This window comes from Lissotriton vulgaris, chromosome 4_1 (genome assembly GCF_964263255.1).
Source record: "Lissotriton vulgaris chromosome 4_1, aLisVul1.2, whole genome shotgun sequence".
Taxonomy (NCBI): Eukaryota; Metazoa; Chordata; class Amphibia; order Caudata; family Salamandridae; genus Lissotriton; species Lissotriton vulgaris.
In genome coordinates, this window is record NC_141691.1 from 476,598,095 (window position 1) to 476,603,973 (window position 5,879).

A 5,879-nucleotide genomic window follows, 5' to 3' on the forward strand; every position below is an offset into this window, starting at 1 on the left:
TGGCATAAAGCCGGATTGGTCTGGGTGGACCAATGAAGAGATAACTGTCACCATTCTGTTAGCCAGGACTTTTGCCAATATCTTGGTCTCTGCATTGATCAAGGCGATTGACCTATAGGAGCTACAATTCTCCGGAGGCTTACCTTTTTTGTGAATAACTACAATGGTGGCCACGAGTTGATCCAGCGGCAGCATGCCCCCCTCCAGCATCTCCTCATACATGGCTCTTAAATGCAGGGAGGCTATGGCTTTCAAGAATTCCACTGGAATGCTGTTTGGCCCCATCGCCTTTCCTGATTTCAGCTGACCCAAAACCCTACCTATTTCTTCATTTGTTAGCTCTTGCTCCAAGGTGTCTCTGTCTGCCTCCGAGAGGCTACGCACATCGCTTTCCAGGAGGAGCTGGCGAGAGTCCTCTGCTGTGTAGTGTGTAGAGGGGGAGTATACCATTTCATAGTAGTCAGCAAATTTTTCCGCTATATCCTTAGGGTGTACCAATGTGTCACCCGTCGGTGTTGTCAGTTTATGCACCCATCTGGAGCCCTGTTTCCGCCTCTCTAGCCACACCAACATCTTACCGTCCCTGTCCCCAAACTCGTATATTCTATGTTGAGTTTCACTGTGCTTAGCTACCATCTGTTCTTTAGTTTTTATCTTATACTCATCTTGTTTTAGGAGGAGCCTATGATTTAGGGCAGGCGTGGGATCTCATGAGTGTTTGCGTTCTAGTTCGAGAAGGTCAGATTCTAATTTAGACAGGATTTCTCATTTTTGGTGATATAGCCCATCTTTAACAACAGGGCTAGACCCTTGAGCACCACATTAAATGCTTCCCAGAGTGTTTCTGTGGAGGTGACCGAGCCCACATTTTCAGTAAAATAATTTCCTGTGTGGGTGCGGAGTTCGGCCCTTATATCTGGGTTGTGTAGGAGCCATGGGTTAATGACTATAGTAGAGCGAGGTTGGCGTTCCCAATGTGTATACTCCATCAAAACCGGAGAATGATCTGAGATCCCTCTCGGCATAACCCTATATTGGGCAAAGTTACCTATATCGGACTTTTGTGTGAGAAAGTAGTCAATGCGTGAGAGGCTCCCGTGGGCGCCGGAGAAAAAAGTAAACAATTTAACGGTTGGGTGGAATATGTGACCTACATCTACCAGACCCAATGCTTGCACGAAGTCAGCCATGAGGTCATTAGCTGTGTCTTTGAATTCGGGGGGTGGCGGAACACGGTATCATCCACAGTCATATTGTAGTATCCCCCCATGATCAGTGTGCCTTCCTGAGGTCCCGTCAGCTTAATACCCAGGTCTTCCAGTGCTGTCTTGCCCATAGCGGGTGGTAGATATACAGATATCACATTTATTTCCCTTCCGTCCCACTGGGCCTCAACTCCCGCAAACCGGCCCCCAGTATCAGCCACACATTTTGAACAATTAAGGGCGTCGTCTTTTTCACTAAAACAGCTGTACCTCTTGAGCCTGTGGTGTAGTCGGCGTGTATCAGGAGTTTATATCCCCACCTAGTAGGGGCCTTGGATTTTTTACCTACCAAGTGTGTTTCCTGCAGGAGGACCACGTCAGGCGAGTGTCTCTTAAGGTATTGCTGAACTATCCCCCTCTTTATTTTATCCCCCATCCCATTAACGTTCCAGGACATTACAGTCAGGGATCTTTTACTGTCCTACCCCATAGTCGTGTGACACTTTCCCTTTCCATAGTCGGATCATAGTTGCATAAGAGAGAACGCATATCTGCTCTATCCACTTTTGTCGTCCATCATTCAGCATATTACATCACATCGTTTAATCCTCACAATACTTCACTGTGTGATGACGTTTCTCCTGTCCAAAGCACTGACAATGATTTTAGCCTCAAGCCTACATCAATAAACAAATTACCCTTGTAACATCTTCCTTCCCTTCCCCCTCCACCTCCTCCCCTCTCCCTGCCCCCCTGCCCACTACCCACGGCCAAACTTGGCAGAGTGCTTTCCTCCCCCCTCAAATTATGAAACTACGTGGGGTAGAGTGATCCCCCCTTTCGTCCATGCATATCACAATAACTGGAAACTTTGCCCTCCACCTAGATTCAATAGATTCCCTCCTGGTTATAAAATTGAAAATCAAACATAGTATACCTTAACTTTAGACAACAGCCTATCTGTCAATATTGGAACATTGGATGTAACTCCCCCCTCCCCCGCTACTTGCACTTTTCACCACTCGTGGGCTTGTCAGACTTATCGTCAATATCCATCAGTCCTGCTCCTCTAGCCGACTGTTCTTTTCTACTGGACCTTCGCGATCATCCTCTACTCAGACTTCTCGACACTGACCCGATCTGTCCTGTCACTCTCTCCTCCTACCCCCCACTGCGCTCCAGCCTTCCATCCACTCCCAGACTGGCTCTGGGGAGTCAAAAAAACAGGATTTGCCTTCAGATTTGACTCTCAATAGAGCGGGAAAAAGCATCGCTTACTTGACCTCCCTGTCTCTCAATTCCTTTTTTACAGCTTGGTAGCTGCGCCGTTGAGACTGAACCCTGGCAGTGAAATCAGGAAAGAAGGCCACTTCATAGTTGGCGATCTTCAGGGGGGGATTGGAGCGTGCCGTCTGTAGGATGATGTCTCTGATTCGGTAATTAAAGACTTGTGCAATAATAGGCCTTTGGGGTGCCCCCGGTTTCGGCCTACCCCCGGTATTCTGTGGGCTCTTTCGATAGAAAAATTGCTGGATAGAGTCTTGGGTTTGGGGTGTTTGGTGATAAGATCTTCGACATATAGGTCCGCAGCTGGCCCCTCTGTTTTTTGCAGTATCCCCAAAAGACGAATGTTATTGCGGCTGGCCCGGCCTTCGTAGTCGTCAAGTTGCTGCGACATCCTCTCCTGCCTCTTCTGCATCTCAAGTATTTGGGATTGCAATTCCGATGTGTCCGTCTGCAGGGCGCTTGTGACTATTTTGAGTTCCTTGACCTTTTCATCCATCATGCGGAAGTCAGCTCTGATAAGTGATACCTCGATGTTAACTGAATCGACTGATGTACGACCCCATTGATGGACGCCATGACGTGTAGGGTGGGTTCATGGTCTTGAGTGGGTGTTGTCGCATCACCACCCCTATCTGATTTTGGAGAGTCACCCTTTTCTTCAGACTTGGACCATGCGAATTTCACAAGCTGTTTCTGAGGGTTGCCCTTGAGGCCTTTTCCTCCCGTCGCCATGCTGGAGTGTAGTCGATTCCTGCCTGGGGTGAAGTCAGTCACGGGAGCAGTACCGTGTATATTATTCCCAGTGCCGTCTCTTCAATGTACTCTTGCCTTAAGCCACCAGCTTTAAGGGTTGTTGCAGTCACCGCATCGCCCAGCAGCACGGGCCGGGTGGATGGACGTGAGTCCTGGATCCCGACCCCTCTTCTCAGCCCTATTGGTATGTCCAGACTTGGAGCGCTGCTCCACTGCTATCACGCAGTCGACTTTCCAGGGAGTGGCTTGCGCGACTCCCACAGTTGTTAGGGGCCTCTCTGCCCAGGGGCCACACTTTGTTGTGCTAGAGCCGCTTCAGAGACCCCCACTGCAGAGGGCACGCCCCAGCCACCAAACTGTAGGTCCTGTGATGCAGATTGCAGACGTCAGGGGCTCAAGCAGCAGGATCTCCGTGGGCGCAGGGAGAGGGCCAGCAAGTTCTACTTTTTTTTCAATGTGGCTGACTTTAGCTCCTTCCCCACCGTACCTCTGGGACGAGATTAGACCGACAAGGATCTCTCCACCATGGGCAGCAAGCTTCACTGCTCCCCCATGTTCCAGTGGGCACGTCTGGGCCCACACCGCCCTAGTTCCGGCTTCGGGTGAGCAGCAGACAGATTGGCGCCTTCAGCGAGTCTCCTGAGGGGGGTCGCTATCACCAGGTCGAGGGTTGAGAGCACACACCCGGACCAGGCTGGTCACAACAGTCTCCAGCACCCCACTTGCCTGCTGTTCCACGGCTCGTTCGAGCTGCGCTCCTTCCTCGCTGGGGCCTTTGAGGCCTTGGCCACACCTCCCTGCAGGTAGGCCCAGAAGCCAGGGAGTCGCGTAGTGTTCAAGGGCACCAGGGCCTCGCACCAGACGTGACTCGCCCCGACCCCTACAGACACCTCCGCAATGTGGCCGGCCGCATCAGGGGACCTCTCCACCAAAGTTCTGCCTCAGAGTAGTTCCTTCATGTCTCTGAATCGACCTCCTCTGCCTAGCTTGGATTGCCGACACAGTCGCGATTACTAAGGGGCTTCCATGCACATTCAGCCCGGGTGTTCAATCAGAGCAGGCGTGACCTCCACGGGTAGCAAACAGGGATCGCGGAGCACTCGGGGGCCCAGGAACGGGACCGAACAGCTGGAGGTGGATGATTGTCGTGTAGGGCACAGGATAAGGGAATGTACATGACGGGAAGACAGGAGCTCGCTCAGGCAGCGGCCATTCCTGTCGGCTGCTAGCCACGCCTCGCCCCATCTTCATTTTGAATCTGTTTCAGGACGTCTGGTATTACCGCCATGGACGGAACACCATGTTTTTTAGTGTAGATAGCAGCAAAGACTGTACCCCAAGTGGTGCAGTCCTCCAGATGTGGTGTGATCCCCATTGGTAAACAGATTGGTAAAATCCTGTGTTTTTCATGAGGGCTACTATTAGGAAATACTGCTTAAATTTGAGTAATTTTTTGAGCTACCCAGAATGGAATTTGTTCCCATTTTGCAGGTAATTTACCAATGACTGAGTGTAGAGTCTGTGGTGTAATTTTTAGAGTATTCCCCTCATATGAAGTATGTTGTGGAATTACTATTGCAGGTTGGACTGTGAGAGTCCGCATGACATATTAAACCAATTGTCTATAAATTTTGATTAACTCTTTGAGTTGAGCTAGTAAGTTTACATTTGACATTTCATTAATGACAGTATGTGGTGTATAGCTGGCTAAAACCGTCCATGTTGCTCCTGGTCTACCTAGTAGACCAAGCCTGATCATGTGATTTAAATGTTTTAGGGCACCTTTAAACCAGAGCTCAAGCTCCTGGTATGTTAGTGGAATCTCAATATCCTCGAAAGGAATATATTCCTCTGGTGGATCATCTTCTTTGTAGAAGTGAAATACATGTTATTGGATTTGCTTCTGGGAAGACCATCCATGAATAGAATACCTTTGGTGAGATTCATGTATCTCTATCACAAAAACTGCCCTACCACCTCTTGATTTTAGGCCATGTTTTATAAGTGTTATAGTGATGGCTTTCCTTAAATTTAGAGGAATGAATATAGCATACTCAATTGTTTCTTGGAAACCTGTAAAATTAAAAGCAGGTCCGGCATTTTTGCCTGCAGCCCCAGTCGAGTTGTTGTTCTCGTTTTCGGTCATTGTGAAATTAAAATTGCAGAGCACGGTTCAAGTAAACAAAGATAAGGTGCACAATATTTTGGAACAGCGTATCCTTCAACGTTGAACAAACCAAAAAGCTAATACATAGGATTTTGCGTCCTACTCAGCAATGGCGGATATTATCTCTTTACCCACTCCAGATGTCTATTGGAGTATTACGGTAAAAGGGATCTCTGATAAAAGCAGGACTCAGTTACTTCAGTATCTAGCATTAAATTAGTGACTTACCAAACCGTTAGGCGCCATGTAGTGCAGTAGGATCTGCACATTGGAATAATATACACTATAGATTTGACACAGGACTTAGGTCAGTATGTCTCTATCGAGTATACCGAACTTAATTGTGTGTGCCAGCTAACTCAGAGGTTACTAGAAACTTTCTCGAGTAAACAAGAAGGGATTCATTTCTGACAACCGCATAAACATGACAACTTTGTTTCCCCTAGAATCGAAACATATCTTCAGCA